The sequence below is a fragment of the Lithobates pipiens genome, unplaced genomic scaffold (genome assembly GCF_037356315.1).
Source record: "Lithobates pipiens isolate NorthernLeopardFrog02 unplaced genomic scaffold, aLitPip1_a1.2 Scaffold_30, whole genome shotgun sequence".
Classification (NCBI taxonomy): domain Eukaryota; kingdom Metazoa; phylum Chordata; class Amphibia; order Anura; family Ranidae; genus Lithobates; species Lithobates pipiens.
In genome coordinates, this window is record NW_027507791.1 from 11,852,356 (window position 1) to 11,873,607 (window position 21,252).

A 21,252-nucleotide genomic window follows, 5' to 3' on the forward strand; every position below is an offset into this window, starting at 1 on the left:
CCTCTAATTGCACTACCGGTCCGACGGAGCAGCTGCCTCAGACTGAGTTAGTTTCATGCTGCAGCCATGGAGGGAAACCAGTGGCACGGGCGCCCCTAGGCAGCTGTGCACCCTAGGCGGTTGCCTAGATTGCCTAGTGGTAGCACCGACCCTGGCTGGTGGGAGGTGACAGTGTTCTGTCGATTACAGATTGTCGGATAATGCCTCGAGTGATCTGCACATGTGCAGTAGTGACATCACGCCAGCTGATCGAGCCCACATCATGGCTTCCTTCGAAGAACGCATGGCTTTTTTTTTTCTCTGAGGATAAGTGCAGGAACTCGCTTCTTGTCCCTGCCCGGTACTCACCTCTGAGCACCGTTCCTTGGTTCCACCTCCACCCCACCCCCCAGTACCGCCCATTTTAGAGAATACAGAGCCAAGAATCATTTTGTGGTGCTAAGTTACATAGTAAGGTTGAATAAAGACACCAGTCCATCCAGTTCAACCTGAGCGAGTGTGGGTGCATGTCTACAATTATCCCTATTTATTTAAGGTACCCATATGGCACTGTCAATTTATGCAACGCTCCACATATACATCGCACACTCACATTGGTCCTCACCCTCAAGGAGTCCACAATCCGAGGTCCCCAACTCACATTCATATACTAGGGTCAATTTAGACAGAAGCCAATTAACCTACCAGCATGTCTTTGGAGTGTGGGAGGAAACCGGAGTACCCGGAGGAAACCCACGCAGGCACAGGGAGAACATGCAAACTCCAGGCAGGTAGTGTAATGGTTGGGATTCGAACCAGCAAACCTTTTTACTGCTAAACGAGAGTGCTAACCACTACACCACTGTGCCACCCGTAAGTAATTTGTTAATGACAGTAAGAAAGACCGTAAAATAGATTCCCTGTAGCCAGCAACAATGGACCTTCCAGCTACAATAGATCCTACCCTAGCAATGTTAGACTCCCAACAGCCAGCAACAATAGACCCCCGTCTCAACAGTAGATACCTCCCAGCAACGACTAACTGCCCCCAGCAAAATAAGACCCACCCCAGCAGCAATAGATCCTTCCCCAGCAACAATAGACCCCCCTCCCCCCACCTGCAAATAAATATCCTGCAGCAACAATTGGTTCCCCAGCAGCGAGCATCAATAGGCACACCCCCAGCACCACTTGCCATTACATACATTCAGTGCTGGAGGTGCGTTCCCCCGCTGAAAAAAAAGCCTCTGCCAAGAGGCTTTGCAGGACTTTCAACTGTCCGCAATGCAAAGGTGTCCTCTTCTGATATAGATCTGTATTAACCAATATAGTCTTTGAATACGTCGATTTTGGTCATAGCTGCCAGAAAACACCCATATACAATAGGCACCTCATCCCAGTTACAAAGTTAATTTATAAATGGAGAGAACAAAGATGGGATTTTTGCGGTGCTTATATGCGATTGATACAAAAAAGAATATATAAAGAATATAATAAAAACACTTGTGTGTTATTTTAATTGTATTTAAATAAACAATTAGTGCATTGTCAGACAGTATATTTGAACAATGTACACATGTTTAGGGGTCCTGTAGGCAGAAAATTGGGGTACTTGCAACAATTCATCCCGACATGTTTCGCAATAGCTTCTTCAGGGGATGTACAAGCCCCTGCCAGATCAACCCTCAAATGCACGGGACATCAGCCTCAGTGTGTTGGAAAGTGTGTATGACCTTGCACCCAACGCCGGCCGCTCAACCTAGGGGGGCACAGATGGAGGTAAGTTAATAGACAGCGTTGTATCAAACTGAACTGTAGCAAAAGATGTTGAAAGCAGTTAGAGCGCTTTTTCAACTGATCTATAGATGTACTGCTCAAGGAATCAGTGTCTCCACCAGTGAACCAGAGACACATTCAACATTCACCAAGATCCGCTCTGCCGCCAAGTATACACACAATCCCTCCGTATCGGTATACAGAGGGATTGTGTGATTGTGTGTAAATAGTCTTTGAATACATTTGGATCCTCCTTCCTTCAGAGTAAATAACTGATGAAAGCCCAACATCTCTTGACTATCTTCACTTTTGGGTTATCCTTCACACATCTGACTTCCCATTCGGTAATCCAATGGATGGGCACTGCAGGTTGGGTGACCTCTCTGGCTGATGGCATGAAGCAGCAGACTCTTGAGTTGGGCTTTGAAGATCTATTCTACGCTTCAACTTGGGGATTTCCTAGCATGGGAAAGTAAAATAGTCTATGGAAGGGTTAGAAATATTGAAGCCATTTCCTCTTATGTGTTTACTGGCAGGAAACGAATACCTGGAGCTCACATCATGGTTTCCAAGTACGGATCTGCCAGGAGGCTGTGCAGGACTTTCAACTGTCTGCAATGCAAACGTGTCCTTTTCTGATATACTGTATACAGGAGATCTGTATTGCACAATGTCGTTTTTGCATAAATATGGTTCCTCCATCCTTCGGAGTGAATAATCAACAAAAGCCCAACATCTCTTGACGATCTCCCTTTTTGGGTTATCCTTCACACATCTGACTTCCCATTCGATAATCCCATGGATGGGCACTGCTGGCTGGTACTAAAATAATTGCATTTCCATCTTCTTTGTACTGTGGGAGACAAGATATAGTGAATGCTGAATCCTGGGTTTAGTAACACTTTAAGCCTAGGCAGCTTAGATCACATGGTCTCTGACTACCCTTGTGGGCATTGCACTTTATTAGAGACTGTAAAGTCTTCCCTTTTTTCTTTTAGTTAGATACTTTGTTCTGCTATTAAAGCAAACAGAACCCCAAAGTAATTTCAGTCGACTTGCTACCATGTAACAGCCCTGGTGCTGCTCAGAAACCCAGCGCTGTCACATGGGGGAGGGGAGAAGTTCTTAACCACTTGACAACTGGGCACTTAAACATCCCTCGTGACCAGACCAATTTTCAGCTTTCGGTGCTCTCACACTTTGAATGACAATTACTCAGTCATGCAACACTGTACCCAAATGAATTTTTTGTAATTTTTTCCCCACAAATAGAGCTTTCTTTTGGTGGTATTTGATCACCTCTGGGTTTTTTATTTTTTTGCGCTATAAATGAAAAAATACAGATTTAAAAAAACAAAAAAAAAACGCATTTTCTTTGTTTCTGTGATAAAATTTAGCAAATTATTTTTATTTTTTCATAAATTTTGGCCACAATTTATACTGCTACATATCTTTGGTAAAAAATAACCCAAATTAGTGGATATTATTTGGTCATTGTGAAAGTTAGAGAGTCTACAAGCTGTGGTGCGAATCGCACAAAATTGATCACATCTGATGTACTGGTGGCCTATCTCATTTCTTGTGACCCGAACAAGTCAGGAAAGTACAAATACCACCCAAATTACCCCTTTTTGGAAAGTAGACATTCCAAGGTATTTAGTGAGAGGAATGATGAGCTTTTTGGTGTTGTCATTTCTTTCCCACAATTCTTTGCAAAATGAAGATTTTATTTTTATTTTTTTATTTTTCACAAAATTGTCATTGTAATAGGTTATTTCTCTCACATGGCATGTGTATACCACAGATGACACCCCAAAATAAATTCTGCTACTTCCCCTGAGTATTACGATACCACATGTGTGGGACTTTTCCACAGCCTAGCCACATAGAGAGGCCCAACATGCAGGGAGCGCCATCACGTGTTCTAGGAGCATAAATTACACATCTAACTTGTTGACTACCTATTACACTTTTGAAGGCCCAGGAGCACCAGGACAATGACACGTGACACTGACATGGCACTGATGACAGATGCCACTAATACATGGCACTGATGACACGTGACACTGATGACACGTGGCACTAATATGTGGCACTGACAGATGGCACTAATACGTGGCACTGATGACAGATGGCACTAATACGTTGCACTGATGACAGATGGCACTAATATGTGGCACTGACAAGTGACACTGATGACAGATAGCACTGATGCGTGGCATTGATGACACGTGACACTGATAACAGATGGCACGTGACACTGACAGGTGGCACTGATGACAGATGGCACTGATACATGGCACTGATGACAGATGGCACTAATATGTGGCACTGATGACAGTGATTTGGCACTGATGACAGATGGCACTATGGGGCACTGATGACGCGTGGCACTGATGTGGCACTGATCACAGATGGCATTATACGTGGCACTGATGACAGATGGCACTTATATGTGGCACTGGGGACAGGTGGCACTGACAGGTGGCATTGGGGCAAATGGCACTGAGGCAAATGGAACTGGGGACAGATGGCACTGACAGGTGGCACACTGGGGACAGATGGCACTGACAGGTGGCACACTGGGGACAGATTGCACTGACAGGTGGCACACTTGGGACAGGTGACACACTGGGGACATATTACGTACGGTCGCTGCAGCCGCTAATCTCTCCCTCCTCACACACTGTCTGTGTGAGGAGGGAGAGCCGGTGATGAGAGATGATCTCATATGTTTACATATGAGATCATCTCTCATTGGGCACGCCGATCGCGCTGTAAATGGCCGCTGTGATTGGCCGTTTACAGCGATCTGTGACTGGCTGTGTCCGGGAGAGACATGGCCAGCACAGAACTTCCCTGATGCGCGCTCGCGGGAGCGCGCGTTGCAGAAGTAAACAGGAGGACGTCCAGGGACGGCCTCCCAGCAATTGGCGTCCGCTCTGCAGCCGTCTTTTGGCTATAGAGCGGACGCCTAGTGGTTAAAGTGATTGTAAAGGATCGCCCCATTCAGTTTACAATAGAAATGAAAGGAAAAACATGTTCGTATAGATAAAAAAAAAACATTATAAATACCTTCCCCCCCCCCCCTTTTTTTTATAAGTAATCACATTCCCACTGTTCTCAGCTGTATAAGAGCTGGGGGAGGAAAAGCAGCAGCACACTGAGCTGCCCAGTGAATGGCTCTGCAAAGGGGGGGGGGGGGTTGTCAGGACAAATCCGATCACTGGAGGAGAGCAGGCTGTGCTCCCAGCATAACTAGAGAACTGACCACAGTGTGCTCTCCTGCTTAATGTGGTCAGTTTTTAATGGGAATGCAAGGGGACTGGCAAGAACCCCCTGGGGATTTCAAACAAAGGAAGCAATATAAAGAGAACTTGAGACTTTCTCATACAAGTACATGGTACGGCAGACGCATATCAGGAATAGGAAGTGTTGGGGTAAAAAACATTTTAAACCCTGCATAAGCCCTAAGGGCACAGTTACACCTTTCCAGCGTGTTGCATTAATGCATTAATTTTGAGTGGCCCCTGAACACACAAAAACAATGCTGCTGCAACGCACTTGTGTTGCCCGTCATGCACCATTGTGCGTTATAGTGTGCATTGCCAAAAATGGTGCATGTTTATTTATTGGACATTTCAATGCATTACCCACCAATTCATTTAATGCCACACATGTCAATACATGAAAAAAAATAAAAAAATAAAAGCACACACATTAATGCATCGTGCCAGGACACCAAAGTCTGAATGAGCCCTGGTTGTGACCACACACAGTGTCTACACAAATAAATCCCTGACAGGTCACAATATACAGCCTGAGCCTCAGATTCAGAATTATCATTGAAGAGTCATCCTTTAGCTTCAGTCTGGGGACTCTTGCCTAGGCTCAGATGATGTCATCAGTCTGCAGTAGGCAGGAAGACGTATTTCCTTCGTCTCCTCCCCCTCACTGATCAGACTGCAGCATTGCAACTTTGTAGCAAGTCCCAGGGTGAGGGGCTGATTTGTGTCAGACATCTTTGTCCTCCCAAAGGATGGAAGAGAGGACCCCCAAAAGCACGGCAGGCTCCTTTCACAGCCAATGAGGAGACAGGTGACACAAGATGCGTCAGATCTGCAGTCAGATAAATCGTGATCGCCCCTGCTGGCATTGCATGGTGTGTGGCCTGTGAGTCACCGGTTATTAAATCTTACAGATTCACCTGTATTTGTGTTGCTTTTTCTCTCGATGAGAAGTACAGAAACGTTCTGTGCCATCAGGGAAGATAGTGACAGGCACATGGAATTCCCTGACCCAGAAAAGTGAAACACGAGACCGCACGAGGTGGAGATGAGTGGTAGGTACTTGTCTCAGCCTGTGTGCCACCAGCGATGACAGGCCGTGCTCGTCTCCCAAATTTCCAATATGGTGAAAAGGGCTTCGCCTGAGGCAAGAGAATTGTGCAACATTCCGGGCCGTCTGCCATCAAATCATTCGAAATACAACCGACAGACAACAACAGTGTGTTCATGTCCAAGGAAGTCGAGGGAATAAATCAGAGTCTCTACAGTTCCCCGTCCCTTCCTTCACCTTCTCCGAATAGGATTCTCATACACTTCTAAAAAAGCTGGAGGATCTCCACATATAACATTCCATCTTTAGATAGGAAAATCCACCCAGCAAATGAGTTACAAATAAATACCACCAATGTAAGCCCCTGTACACACGGTCGGACATTCTGCCAACCAAATCCGTTGGATTTTGTCCGACGGATTGTGTGCCAAACTGTTGCATACACACGGTCGGACTAAGTTGTCGGAAAATCCGATCATTCGGAACGTGATGACGTTATTTCGTTACGACGGGACTACGTTCAGGCTAGTAGCCAATAGCTTTGGTGTAGGAATTTGATCTGAGCATGCGTGGTACTTTGTCCAATCGGAATTCTCTACACATGATCGGAGTATGTCCTATCGGACCAGTTTGTCGGAAAATATTTCCAACAAGTTGGAAAATTGGGTCCGACGAATATTCCAACGGAATCAGTCCGATGCATACCACACGCAGTCGGATTATCCGACGACACGGTCCGATAGGACACATTCCGACGGATTCTCCGACCGTGTGTACAAGGGCTAAGAGACATTCTTCCCACTGATCACCAATGTAAGAGACATTCTTCCCATTGACCACCAATGTAAGGAGCATTCTTCCCACTGACCGCCAATGTAAGGAGCATTCTTCCCACTGACCACCAATGTAAGAGACATTCTTCCCACTGACCACCAATGTAAGGAGCATTCTTTCCCCTGACCACCAATGTAAGGAGCATTCTTCTCACTGACCACCAATGTAAGGAGCATTCTTCCCACTGACCACCAATATAAGTAGCATTCTACCCACTGACCAGCAATGTAAGAGACATTCTTCCCACTGACCGCCAATGTAAGGAGCATTCTACCCACTGACCAGCAATGTAAGAGACATTCTTCCCATTGACCACCAATGTAAGGAGCATTCTTCCCACTGACCGGCAATGTAAGGAGCATTCTTCCCACTGACCGCCAATGTAAGGAGCATTCTTCCCACTGACCACCAATGTAAGAGACATTCTTCCCACTGACCACCAATGTAAGGAACATTCTTCCCACTGACCACCAATGTAAGAGACATTCTTCCCACTGACCACCAATGTAAGAGGCATTCTTCTCACTGACCACCAATGTAGGAGACATTATTCCCATTGACCACCAATGTAAGGACCATTCTTCCCACTGACCCCCAATGTAAGGACCATTCTTCCCACTGACCACCAATGTAAGGACCATTCTTCCCACTGACCACCAATGTAAGGACCATTCTTCCCACTGACCACCAATGTAAGGACCATTCTTCCCTATGATCACCAATGTAAGGGACATTCTTCTCACTGACCACCAATGTAAGGAGCATTTTTCCCACTGATCACTACAGGTGAAAGCTTTTAGGAGGAGTTTTCATTCTACTCTGGCTGTTCTATGAGGCAGCAAGACCCCTGACCCTCTGTCTGGATGGTGCTGATTGGCCCTGTGCTGATCACATGCACCCTCCCCCCTCCTCTAAAATAAAAACCTCTCTAGCAATACACACCAAACTGAGCATGTGCAGCCTGACTCCATAGACTGTGTGTTATCCGGAAATGTTAGGGGACAGTAGAAGAAGGGGAGGATCAGAGAAGACTGGATCAAACTGCCTTTTTACACAATGCTTTAGGTTGCACAGGGAGTGTAACAAGCACGCTTTACTGTATATACAGAATGATTTTACTGTTGTGGGTTTAGTAACACTTTAAGTCACATGATGGATGGTTGGGAGAAGTGTTTTTTCTTTTTTTGTCATGGCAAGCAAAATATGTGACAAGAGCGTTCATATGAAATGGGAGTTGCGATGTAGTCTGGTATGATGATGACGCCGCCACGCGAACAAACAACTGTTTGGTCAGCGAATCATTGGCAGAAGATGGATCCCTCATCCCGCCGCCGATACATTGAGCCTTTGTGGTTGCTGCGCAGATCCGCCATGTATCACCCCGACGTCTCCGCTCGGAGGAGCCGCGCTCGCTGAAATGTGGAAAGCGTCTCATTAACTTGTACCGGCTGCAGACGCATCTGCAAATCACGGCTGTCTGCTGACACAAGCACTGCGTTTCCGTGGCAACCGTCACCTTGAAATTCCATCTTCCTTTAGATCGGTATCAGCCTTTTAAACAGCTCCTGTACAGAAGGGCGCAAACTTCACTCGCCGCCTCCGTGGCGGCCTCCGCCTGGCCGCAGAATGATTTATTCAGGCAGCAGCAGGAGCTGGGAAATAATTGGGGGAAAAAAATTAATAGGTAGGCCTGCGCGGGCAACTTCGCGATTTAAAAAAAAAAAAAGATGTCCTCAAAGGAACTCGTGGAGGGAATCGCACAAGGTTCACTTTAATGGCAGCCTGCGTACTCGCCTTCCATTTCTACCACTTTGTTCAGCCATGGCAGGGTAGAGACCCTCTGATTCATGATGTGGGCTCCATTAGGACTGTGGCATCCTGGTACGTTGCATTAACGCAAGTTTTTTCTTTTTTCTTTTTTTTTCACGCGTTAATGTGTGTAGCATTAAATGAAGGAGCAATGCAATGCACCGAAATGTCCAATAAACAATATTGTGTATAAAATAAACATAAAAGTGCTGCGCTAAATAATCCATACAATAGGTGGTGATTCCATAAATACATCAAAAACAACATGAAAAAAGTAGAATAAAGCCCCATACACACTATCAGATTATCTGCTGAGTTTTTCCTTCAGATTTACCAAAACCATATAGTAGAAGGGCCTGCCTGATTGCATACACATTGAAACTCCTAAGGTTTGTCCTCATATTATATGGTTTTGGTAAATCTAAAGGAAAAACTCAGCAGATAATCTGATAGTGTGTATGGGGCTTTAAGAGTCCCGAAGACTAAGTGGCCCCAATAGAGATCAGTGTGTAATGCAGAGTTCAGGGGTCAGGAAGGCTTAAAGTGTTACTAAACACACAACAGTAGAATCAGTTTGTATATGCAGTTAAGTTTGTTATACTCACTGTGGAACCTAAGGGGCAGTGGCGGAACTAGCGCCATAGAGACCCACGCGGGCGCTATGGGGCCCGCAGCTGAATAGGGCCCGGTGAGCGGGCGGTGGGTGAGCTACCGAGCTGCCCGTCCGATTGGCGCTCGTACAGTCACACTGATGACTGTAAGAGCAGAAGCAGCTGGGTGGCTCAACGGGAACAGACGGACGGGAAGCTGCTGGGAGGCTTGGTGGGCGGACTGACCAATCAGCAGGTGGCGGAGCAGAGAGATGACATCATCTCTCACAGCCTGGCGCCCGCCCTGCGTCCTGGCAATTCCGCCCTCACTCACTGTGCAGGCAGCAGAGAGATAACATCATCTCTCTACTGCCTGACTCAGACTGGGACACAGGAAGTGACAATCCCCATTCCCCACCTTAGCAGGAAAGTGACAATCTGCAACTTGTGGCAGGTGACGTGGCAAGTGGACAATTTGCAACATGTGGAAATTGACAATCCGCAATGGGTGGCAGATGATAGTGGACAATTTGCAACGTGTGGCAGGTGATATGGTAAGTGCCTGTCTTCTTTGATCCTCCCTTGGGGGCACTCTGCACATGCTTGGTGTGTATTGCTAGAGAGTTGTTGTGTTTTTTGTTTTTTTAGGAGGGTGCATGTGATCGGCACAGGGCCAATCGGCCCTGTCCAGACAGAGGGTCAGGGGTTCTGCACCTTCACCTTCATAGGGCCGTGAGAGGAGAATGAAAACTCCTCCTACAAGCTTTAACCAGACACTGATAGAAGTCACAAGACTGCTATATACTGCTGATGAGAAAAGGTATTTAGCAATTTATATTTACTAAAACTATTGCATTTCCATGTTCTGTGTACAGGGGGAGACCTAGGGTTGCCACTTTTTTTTTTCAAGCCAAAGCCAAACAGTTTAGTGGCGCACAGTAAAAAAATATCATTTTAGTATACACTATAGCATATACACTATATACACTATAGGAGTGTAACAGACCTGGGACACCTTTGGGCACTCCAAAGAGAATAATAATGTGGGGCGCATAGTACCCCCGCACCTTTCTGTCAAACCCTGTTCCAAGCCACATTCTTGTCTGAATAATGTGTCTGGGTTTCAGGTGGACTGAAACCCGGACACGTGATTTAAAACCTGGACTGTCCGGGTGAATCCTAGGGAGACCAGATATAGTGAATGCAGGCTCCTGGATTTAGTTGGACTTTAATGTACAAGTCTGTAAACACAGTACAGCAAAATATTTTCTCCCTCCCCAAAGCTCGCCTCCTCCAGTGTAGCTACCCCGTATAGATGGTACCACACTCCCCCCCCCCCTCCCCCAGTACACAGCCCCCAGTACAGATGCCAGCCACTCCCCCCCAGTACACATGCCAGCCACCCCCTCCCCAGTACATTCCCCCCAGTACAGATGCAGCCCACCCCAACCCCCCCTACTCCCCCCCCCCCTAGTACAGTTCCTCCCAGTATAGATGACACCCACCCCAACCCCCCTGCTAGTCCAAGTGGTGTCCATTCATACCAGAATCGAGGGGATATGAGAGATCCATATGGATCTCTTGTGTCCTGTGGACACTTTATTTCTATTTTTGAAACACTTACGGTAGTCTTTGGGACTTAATTCTTCTTTTTTCGTGTTGTTTTTGATGTATTTATGGAATCACAACTTATTGTATGGATTATTTAGCGCAGCACTTTTATGTTTGATTTTTGACACAATATTTGTCGATTGTGATGCTAGCGGCTCTGCACAAGTTTACTAATGCGGTAATTCTCTCTATTTTTTCCTGAAAAATTACAGAACTCCTAATAAAATCTAAGACAATTGATATTTAAACACTATAAACACAATATGGAAACACTGACAATACCCATAATGCCCTGTACACGCGGTCGGATTTTCTGATGGAAAATTTTCGATGGGAGCTTGTTGTTGGAAATTTCGACCGTGTGTGGGCTCAATCGGACATTTTCCATTGGAATTTCTGACACACAAAATTTGAGGTCTGGATCTCAAACTTTCCGACAACAAAATCTGTTGTCGTAAATTCCGATCGCGTGTTCACAATTCTGACGCACAAAGTTCCACGCATGCTCGGAATCAAGCAGAAGAGCCGCACTAGATATTGAACTTAATTTTTTCTCGGCTTGTTGTACGTGTTGTACATCACTGCGTTCTTGGCGGTCACAATTTCCGACCAACTTTGTGGGACCGTGTGTATGCAAGACAAGTTGAGCCAACATCCGTCAGGAAAAATCCAAGGATTTTGTTGTTGGAATGTCTGATCAATGTCCGATCGTGTGTACGGGGCGTAACAAGTAATTTGCTGGTTTACACTTAAAAAATCAACAGCATGATAAATTATCAGCCCCCCGATATTAACAAAGAGTTGATTGATTTTTACAAACTGTCCGTAAGCTTACTGATGGTCGGCAACCCTGATAGGGACCTTCGATTGTCAGCTCCTTGAGGGCAGAGACTGATGCGAATGTACAGAATGTAAATTCTCGGCTTCAAATAAATATCTGTAATAATAGGAATTGTTTAACGGACACTCGGTGAGCTGGAATTTTATCAACAGCTTTTTTTTTTTTTTTTCGATCTTTCACAACCCTGTACAAAAAAATAATTTCCTTTTACAAAGTTTCTCGGTTGCATTATTGGACATTTAAAAGAACCTGGAAATGAGATGGAAAAAGCAGAATAGATGGGGAGGAAGGGTAATTTTTGACACAGACGGATGATCTTCACGTAGACCTGGCGAGATCTGATTTGGTTACAGTCAAGGAATTTTCTATATTGAAAAGTCTGGGTAGTTTCCGCTCAGGTCATGAAAGGTTAGCGATAAGCTTCCTTGTTAATAATAAAAAAAAGAAAATCTGCCTGCACTTCAAGAGAGCCATCTAGTGGTGAACAGAGCAAATGCGCTCAATGCTGAGTGAAGGGTATGTGCACATTTTAATTTGTATGCAACAATACAATATATTCTGGATTGCTTTAAAGAGAAACGGTTATGATTGAGCTTACAAAATGCATTGCAGGATATCACACTTTTTTCTGCAACGAGTGAAAAACCTACTACTTTCTGGCATGTGTACGCTGTGGTGTCATTCATTCTTAATGGCACCCCAAACGTGTCTGTGCTAAATCGCACCAGAATGCAACGTAATACCATTGTGATTCAATGGAAAGAAAGAAAAAAATGATATATATCCCTATGGCAGACAATTGAAAGAAATGGGCTGCCCTACACATAATGCGCCTAGATGAGGAAAATACGCGTGTGCTGTCTCACATGCATTGTTGCATCTCTGTGTACATTCAGCTGCAGGGCGGGGAATACCCAGGCTAACAGCTGATTGGGCCGGACTAAGCAGGGTACCTTGTCTCCTACCTGGCGGGTTGCCTTGTTTTCTACCTGGCCGGTCTCCTACCTGGCCTGTTTCCCGGTCTCCTACCTGGCCTGTTTTCCAGTCTCCAACCTGGCCTGTTTTCCAGTCTCCAACCTGGCCTGTTTCCCGGTCTCCAACCTGGCCTGTTTCCTGGTCTCCAACCTGGCCTGTTTCCTGGTCTCCAACCTGGCCTGTTTCCCGGTCTCCTACCTGGCCTGTTTCCCAGTCTTCAACCTGTCCGGTCGCCCTGTCTTCAACCTGTCCGGTCACCCTGTCTTCAACCTGTCCGGTCACCCTGTCTTCAACCTGTCCGGTCGCCCTGTCTTCAGCGTGGCCGTTCGCCCTGTCTTCAGCGTGGCCACTTGCCCTGCCTTGAACCTGGCCGGTTGCGGTGTCTTCTACCTGTCTGGTCGCCCTGTCTTCAACCTGTCCGGTCGCCCTGACTTCAACCTGTCCGGTCGCCCTGTCTTCAGCATGGCCGTTTGCCCTGCCTTGAACCTGGCCGGTTGCGATGTCTCCTACCTGGCCGGTTGCTTTGTCTCCTACACAGTGGCTTTGCTATGGTGGTGCGGACCACACCCAGGTGACAGCCACCAGAGAGATGACACCCAGAGCTGGCCAGCGGATTGCCCCCACCACTGTCCCTAACACAAACAGTGGGAGACACAGCATCTCCTACATGGCTAGTTGTCTTGTGTCTTACCCAGTGGCTTTGCTATGGGGTGTGGACAACACCCAGGTGACACATGCCAGAGTGGTGACACACAGGGCTGCCTCTCAGACTGCCTCCACCACTGCCATCAACACAGACAGTGGGAGACACAACAGCGCCCTGTGTTCTACCTGGCCGTTTTCCCTGTCTTCTTCCTGGCTGTTTGCCCTGTCTTCTTCCTGGCCACTTGCCTTGTCTTCTTTCTGGCCGCTTGCCCTGTCTTCTACCTGGCCGCTTGCCCTGTCTTCTACCTGGCCGCTTGCCCTGTGTTCTACCTGGCCGCTTGCCCTGTGTTCTACCTGGCCGCTTGCCCTGTGTTCTACTTGGCCGTTTGCCCTGTCTTCTACCTGGCTGCTTGCCCTGTGTTCTACCTGGCCGTTTGCCCTATCTTCTACCTGGCCATTTGCGCTGTCTTCTACCTGGCCACTTGCCCCGTCTTCTACCTGGCCGCTTGCCTCGTCTTCTACCTGGCCGTTTGCCCCACCTTCTACCTGGCCATTTGCCCCACCTACTACCTGCCTGTTTACCCTGATTTCTACCTGCCCAGTTGCCTTGTCTCCTACCGCGCCAGTTGCCTTGTGTCCTATCCAGTGGTGTAGCTATGGAGGTGCAGACCGCACCCCAGTGACACCCACCAAAGGGGTGACACCCAAGCCCAGCCACCGGATTGCCTCCAGAGCTGTCACTAACACAAACAGTGGGAGACACATTAGTGTTGATTAGAGGATGGGACCTGACAGAGTTAAATTTCCAAGTTAACCAGCTTGTTAATATGAAAAATGAACTCCAGCAGATCCCACCCTCTGTTCAGCACTGCTGTGTCTCCTGCTCTGTGTGGCCAAGTAAGGTCATGTGAAGGAGGGGGGATAGCTGCAAGGGGCTGTGTAATGTAAAGGGGCTGTGTAATGTAATGTAAAGGGAGCCAGAGGTGCAGGGGCTGTGTAATGTATAGGGGGGAGGGCCAGAGGTGCAGGGGGATGTGTACTGTAAGGGGGGTCAGAGGTGCAGGGACTGTGCAATGTAAAGGGGGGGGGCAGAGGTGCAGGGACTGTGTAATGTAAAGGGGGGGCAGAGGTGCAGGGACTGTGTAATGTAAAGGGGGGGCAGAGGTGCAGGGACTGTGTAATGTAAAGGGGGGGGGGCAGAGGTGCAGGGACTGTGTAATGTAAAGGGGGGGGGAAGAGGTGCAGGGACTGTGTAATATAAAGGGTGGGCAGAGGTGCAGGGACTGTGTAATGTAAAGGGGGGGGGCAGAGGTGCAGGGACTGTGTAATGTAAAGGGGGGGCAGAGGTGCAGGGACTGTGTAATGTAAAGGGGGGGCAGAGGTGCAGGGACTGTGTAATGTAAAGGGGGGGCAGAGGTGCAGGGACTGTGTAATGTAAAGGGGGGGCAGAGGTGCAGGGACTGTGTAATGTAAAGGGGGGTCAGAATTGCAGGAGCTATGTAATGTAAAGGGGTTTGTCTTGCACTTTACCCACAGTTATAGCCTTTTAGACTGTGCTTTTCTTCCTGAATTATCTGAAAGGGCACCAAAAGTCCCGTACGCTGCATTTTTGGAGCACTTTCAGAAAACAGGAAAAAAATTATTGGGGGGGGGGGGGGGTGACCACACCAGATGACACCAACCCTAGTGATGCCACTGCTCCTACCTGGCCTCTCACATACTTGGCTGGTTGCCTAGTCTCGGGAGTCGAGATCCACCCACATGCCTGGACTGGCACCCAGCTCAGCCTCTCAGCAAGTCGCTGAGAGCCTGACCCGGCTGCTCCCACCCCCTCCATAGCCCAGCGCTTCAGTGAGGGGCGGGGGTATGGAGAGCAGAAAGCAAAGGCTAACAGTGCTTGGGGAGCTTTGACAACCAAACGATCAGTGATGTTTGATCGCTCGCTTATCAGTGTCCTTTACACACGGTCGGACATTCCGACCACAAAATCCATCAGATTTTTTCCGACGGATTTTGGCCGAAACTTGTGTTGCATACACACGGTCCCACAAAGTTGTCAGAAAATCCGATCGTTCTGAACAAGTTGACGTCAAACACCTACGTCGGGACTATAAACGTGCCAGTAGCCAATAGCTTTCGTCTCTTAGTTTATTCTGAGCATGCATGGCACTTTGTCCATCGGAATTTATGCGATCGGATTTTGTTGTCGGAAAATTTTAGATCCTGCTCTCAAACTTTGTGTGTCGGAAAATCCGACGGAAAAAATCCGATGGAGCCCACACATGGTAGGAATTTCCGACAACATGATCCCATAGCACATTTTCTGTCCGAAAATCCGACCGTGTGTACAGGGCATTAGAGGAGCAAGAGGAGCCAGGGGACAGATGCTGCATCCACCTAGATAAGTATGATCCTGGAAAAAAATTACCCATAGTTCTCTTAAATTAAGGGCGCACGGGCATCGCCCCCCCTTATCCATGCGTCTGGCCCCTTTTGGGACGCCGGATGCATGGATTCCAATGGGGGAGGAGTTTTTTCTTTAAGCACCTGATTAGAGCCAGAGGCTCCAATAGGCTGCAAAATAGCGTGGGCTCTAGGAGTAGAGAATGCGAATGGGCCCACCCAGGTGTGTTACCAGTGAATAAATATTCGCTATAGAAACATTTATCCTCCTCCCAGCCAATCAAGAAGCGAGTTCTGAGACCCATCACCCAATTGGCTGAAAAGACAGGCGATCCAATTGGACGCCTAGGAGGAGGGGAGGAGATGCAGGGCCCCTGAGATGGAGGAGCTGCCCGCTGCCAATGCCCGCTCCCGCTCCCCCAGGGCCTACTTCAGAGGCCCGATCCCAATGCAGATGCCCACTGCCTGATGCCTGATCCCCCTGCTGATGCCCACTGACCGATGCCCGCCTCCTATATGGGATAAGACAGCGGAAAAAGAAACCACCAGCCCCCCATTGTTCTCTTCTGAGCAATTTATTTAATGGACATGCAAAGTGCTGAAAGATGGGAAAGGGAGATGGGGAACCTATTATAGCCTATGGGGATGAAGGTTTAGCAAATAAAAGGATTTGAAATGTTTTTCATGTTGCTATGCAATCCCGATCACTGCTGCAATATAATCAATGTTTGTTTTTATTGCTTTTAACTGTATCATTGTTATCTGTGAATGAAGGTGAAATTTAAATATTAAAGGGCCGGGACACATAGGGGATTCCTGGTGAGAAATGGATGTAGTAGGCGGGACGGTTGGCGGTGAATGGAAGGCGTGGGGAGGACAGAAGTGAAACTTCTTTAAATATAAAAAGGAATTTCCAAAAACAAACATGACTGTATATGAAGTCAGCGGAGGGCGTCTGTTTAGAGGAATGGGAAGTGTCATGGCTCTTCCAGGAAAGGAAAACCTGTCCTCAGAGATACCTGCTGAACATGCTAGCTGCCTGGCTGCCTGCCGTTCTCTGTTACTTACCTGGAACAAGCAGGTGGACTGGAAAATCAGAGCGGCTGACTTGTTTTTGGTCCCTACGTCTGAGAATAATGAAGCTGATGGATAAGCATGACAGCGTGATGGGATGGCCCTGGTAACGGATCGTACCCGGGCCAGCACTTATGGGCCCATTTACATGGTAGCACATAACCACAATGTATCATAAATAAATTAGTGCGTCGCACTACCATCCACTTTAAGTGGCAGCCCAATGCACGAAGGAATCTTCGGAGGCTACGGGGTGGTAAAAACTGGTGGTTGAGACACTGCTTTACTAACCTCCCATTTGAAACATAACACGGCAGGAGACTGGACACATGGCGCGGGCTCAGCAAATTTAACTCCGCATGCTCTCGGTTTGACAGGTGGCACTGCTTGACTTACCTATGGAAGTCAATGTGGCTGCACTGCAACTGTGAGCCAAACCTTTCCTGGAGCCTCCTGTGCTTACTGCCCTCTGGCTTCTTTCACGCAGATGGTTGAGCCACAGTTTTGCCACCCCCAACCACTCGCTTAAAACGTAACGTGGCACCCAGAGGGGAGTATATATGCGTCACAGCAAATTTAAGGTGGTTGTAAACTCTTATGCCGCGTACACACGTCCGGTCTTCCCGACGGACTTTCGGCGAAGGTCTGACGGACTTTCTGAACGAATGGACTTGGCCACACACGACCGGACTAAGTTAGTTTTGAACGTGATGACGTAAACTGGACAAAACAAGGAAGTTCAATAGCTAGTAGCCAATAGCTGCCCATGCGTCGTATTTGGTCCAGCACACAGATGAACGGTTTTCCCGATTTTTAGTCCGTCGGAATAGATTTGAAACATGTTTTATTTCTAGGTCCATTGGACTTTTGGGGAATAAAAGTCGGCTGGAGTCCACACACGATCGAATTGTCCGACGGATTCCGGTCCGCCAGACCAGGTCTGACGGAAAGTCTGATTGTGTGTACGTGGCATTACATATACCCAGTGAAGTGACAGACCTCAAGGTGATACAAAGAGATGAAACAAATCCTCCTGCATAAGTTGTACCTGTTTATCTGCAGTCTTCTCTTATCTACAGCTGTTGAAAGTCCTGAATTTATACAGCTTATCTGAGCTTTCAGAAAGCAGAGGGCAGAGAGCTGAGGTAGCACTCTGCAGAGCTCAGAGAGAGACGATTCGAGGGAAGAGACCTACCCCCATTCACACAGCACATGGGAACGGAGCTGAGGCTGTCAATCACAGGCTGTGTGCAGGAGCTCCCTCCCCTGTCACCTTTTTTCTCTTGGTGTCAGAAAAACCTATCAGTAGTGATTCATGCTGATAGCAGAGGAAGGAGACAACAGACAGAAGTCAGAGGACAGAAGACATGTAGTGCTCTGGATTGAGACAGGTACACACTTGCAGGGGTGTCAAACTGGCAACCCTCCAGCTGTTGCAGAACCTAAAGTCCCATCATGCCTCTGCCTGTGGGAGTCACGCTTGTAACTGTCAGCCTTGCAATGCCTCATGGGACTTGTAGTTTGGCAACAGCTGGAGGATTTCATGTCTGAGGTTTACAACCTTTTTTAACTCGGCATGCTGAGTTTGCCAGACAGTGCTGCCTGCCAGACTTGCCCATTGAAGTTGATGGGGGTCGCACCGCAAGAGCAAGCCAAACATTTGGCGCAGTGTTTCTATTAGAAATCTCCTTTTGTCTAGAAAGGGAAAAAACATGCATTCAGGAGACAGCAGTATCACCTCCGGAATGCATACAGTGCCTTGAAAAAGTATTCATACCTCTTGAAATTTTCCACATTTTGTCATGTTACAACCAAAAACATAAATGTATTTTATTGGGATTTTATGTGATAGACCAACACAAAGTGGAATGAAAATGATAAATGGTTTTGATTTTTTTTTACAAATAAATATGTGAAAAGTGTGGGGTACATTTGTATGGCGCCCCCCGGAGTCAATACTTTGTAGAACCGCCTTTCACTGCAATTGCAGCTGCAAGTCTTTTTGGGGATGTCTCTACCAGCTTTGCACATCTAGAGAGTGACCATTTTTTCCCATTCTTCTTCTTTGCAAAATATATCAAGCTCTGACAGATTGGATGGAGAGCGTCTGTGAACAGCAATTCTCAAGTCTTACCACAGATTCTCAATTGGATTTAGGTCTGGACTTTGGTCCATTCTAAAGCCCCGTACACACGATCAGATTTTCCAACGGGAATTGTATGATGACAGGCTGTTGGTGGAAAATCCGACTGTGTGTTTGCTCCATCGGACAATTGTTGTCGGATTATCCGTGGACAAATATTGGATGGCAGGCTTTAAAATTTTCTGCAGACAAATGTCTGTTGTCAGATTTTCTGAGCGTGTGTACACAAGTCCGTCAGACAAAAGTCCAAAGTACAAACATGCATGCTCGGAATTAAGGATGAGCCGAAAGCGGTCGGTCTTGTAAATTAGCGTTCGTAATGGAGAATTAACATTCGCGACGTGGCAAATTTTGAGATCTCAAAATGCAGCGCACAATTCTCTTCTTCTTTAATGGGATAATAATGAAGCTGCTTTGCTGGTGATACTGATGGAGTTATTGCAAACACATTTTCAAAGTGATATCAAGAATAATATTATTATGTTTTTTTTTTTTATTTGGGCAAGTTACCACAACCCCATCCAGTCGTTTTTAAGATCAAATATACAACTATGTTGGTGTTGTACAATAATCCTTAACTAAACAATAGAATAAGCAGCGCTGAATATAATATAAATCCACACCAGTGAATTCAAAAATATTGAATACTATAGATCCACTCCAGTGATCATGAATTACTAAATGTTACTACACTGTGCAAACCCTGCCCTGTGCATACAAAAATAGAAAAGAAAAATAAATAAATAAATAAATAAATAACTTGTATCAAAATCAATTAACACAAATTATTATATATACTGCATGTCACCAGATGAATAGTGATGGCAAATACATACAATCTATTGAAACAAATCATCCTGTGACTAAATATTGTTCAACACTGAAAATAAATAAGCAAAGAACGAGAATCAAGTGAATTGTTTCAAGTTCTTTCAGACAATGTCCACTATCTAAAAATTAGATTGTATGTATTTGTGCCCCTGGATTGTATGTATTAGATTGTATGTATTAGTGCCCCTGGATGACGCAATTTTGTTGCGAAACGCGTAGGGCTGAGCGGTACGCTCCAGGTAATCCAGGTAACTGCACCCACTTCCGGCCAGACCGCCGCAGACCCCCGCAGACGCCCCGCCCCCCTCCCCCCCCCGTTGTGTTCTGGGAAACACACAGTTTCCCAGAGACACAGCGGGGGACCATAAGAGATGCACAGCGCGACTCACGCATGCGCAGTAGGGAACCGGGCAGTGAAGCTGTAATGCTTCACTTCCCGATTCCCTGACAGAGGATGGCGGCGGGGGCAGCAGCGAGACGAGCGATTGCTCGTCATCTGCCGCCGACATCGCTGGACCCTGGGACAGGTAAGTGTGAGTTTATAAAAAGTCAGCAGCTGCAATATTAGTAGCTGCTGGCTTTTAATATTTTTATTTTAGGTGCAGAACCGCTTTAAAGTTTGTGTTTAGCGCAGTGGTGATACACAGTAGATGGGGAAATAGTGAGTGTATCTTTGTTTAACTATGTTGGTGTCCCTTGTCAATTTTACTTTGTATTTTTTTAAATGTAACTGCCTACTCCCAAACTGTCATTTGAAGTAGATCACATAGCCAAGTATTATTCTACACAATTTTTTTTATTATGCATTAAAAAAGAAAACAAATAAAATGAGACATGCTACCTGCCAATAGAACTTAAAGCGGAGGTCCACCCTAAAATGGACCTCCGCTCATCGGAATCCCCCCCCCCTCCGGCGCCACAATCGGCACCTTTCAGGGGGGAGGGGGGTGCAGTTACCTGGATAATCCAGGTAACTGCACCCACTTCCGGGCTAGCTCTCTGCGGAAAGGGGCGTACGTTACGCCCCTTTCCGCAAGCGCCCGCCCCCTTCAGCAAGTGCCCTGCTGCCTGCTGGGAAACACACAGCTCCCAGAGGCAGCGGGGACCGTCCGGATTGCGCCGCTCGCGCATGCGCAGTAGGGAACCGGGAAATGAAGCCGAAAGGCTCCATTTCCTGATTCCCATACCCAAGATGGCGGCGGCACGAGCGAGCGATCGGCTTCAGGTGCCGACATCGCGGGCGCGCTGGACAGGTAAGTGTCACTATTTAAAAGTCAGCAGCTGCAGTATTTGTAGCTGCTGGCTTTTAAAAAAAAAAAAAAAACGCGGAGTCCCGGTGGACTCCCGCTTTAACCAAAAGTACATTCTATGCATCCAAAAATATAGAACATATAACAAATCAA

The 21,252-nt window shown here is 46.9% G+C and overlaps 1 protein-coding gene and 1 long non-coding RNA gene across 3 annotated transcripts in view; one reads left to right on the top strand and one right to left on the bottom strand.

Annotated features, from left to right (window-relative positions):
• The window catches only part of AMN (amnion associated transmembrane protein), a 94,232-nt gene that overhangs the window by 25,003 nt on the left and 47,977 nt on the right, over positions 1 to 21,252 (top strand). The window lies entirely within an intron of this gene.
• Positions 1,469 to 6,242, bottom strand: LOC143942421 (uncharacterized). The gene is made up of 2 exons (XR_013264770.1): positions 5,963 to 6,242; positions 1,469 to 2,608 (listed from the first exon to the last, which is right to left on the bottom strand). It is a non-coding gene; the product is annotated as an uncharacterized LOC143942421 (long non-coding RNA).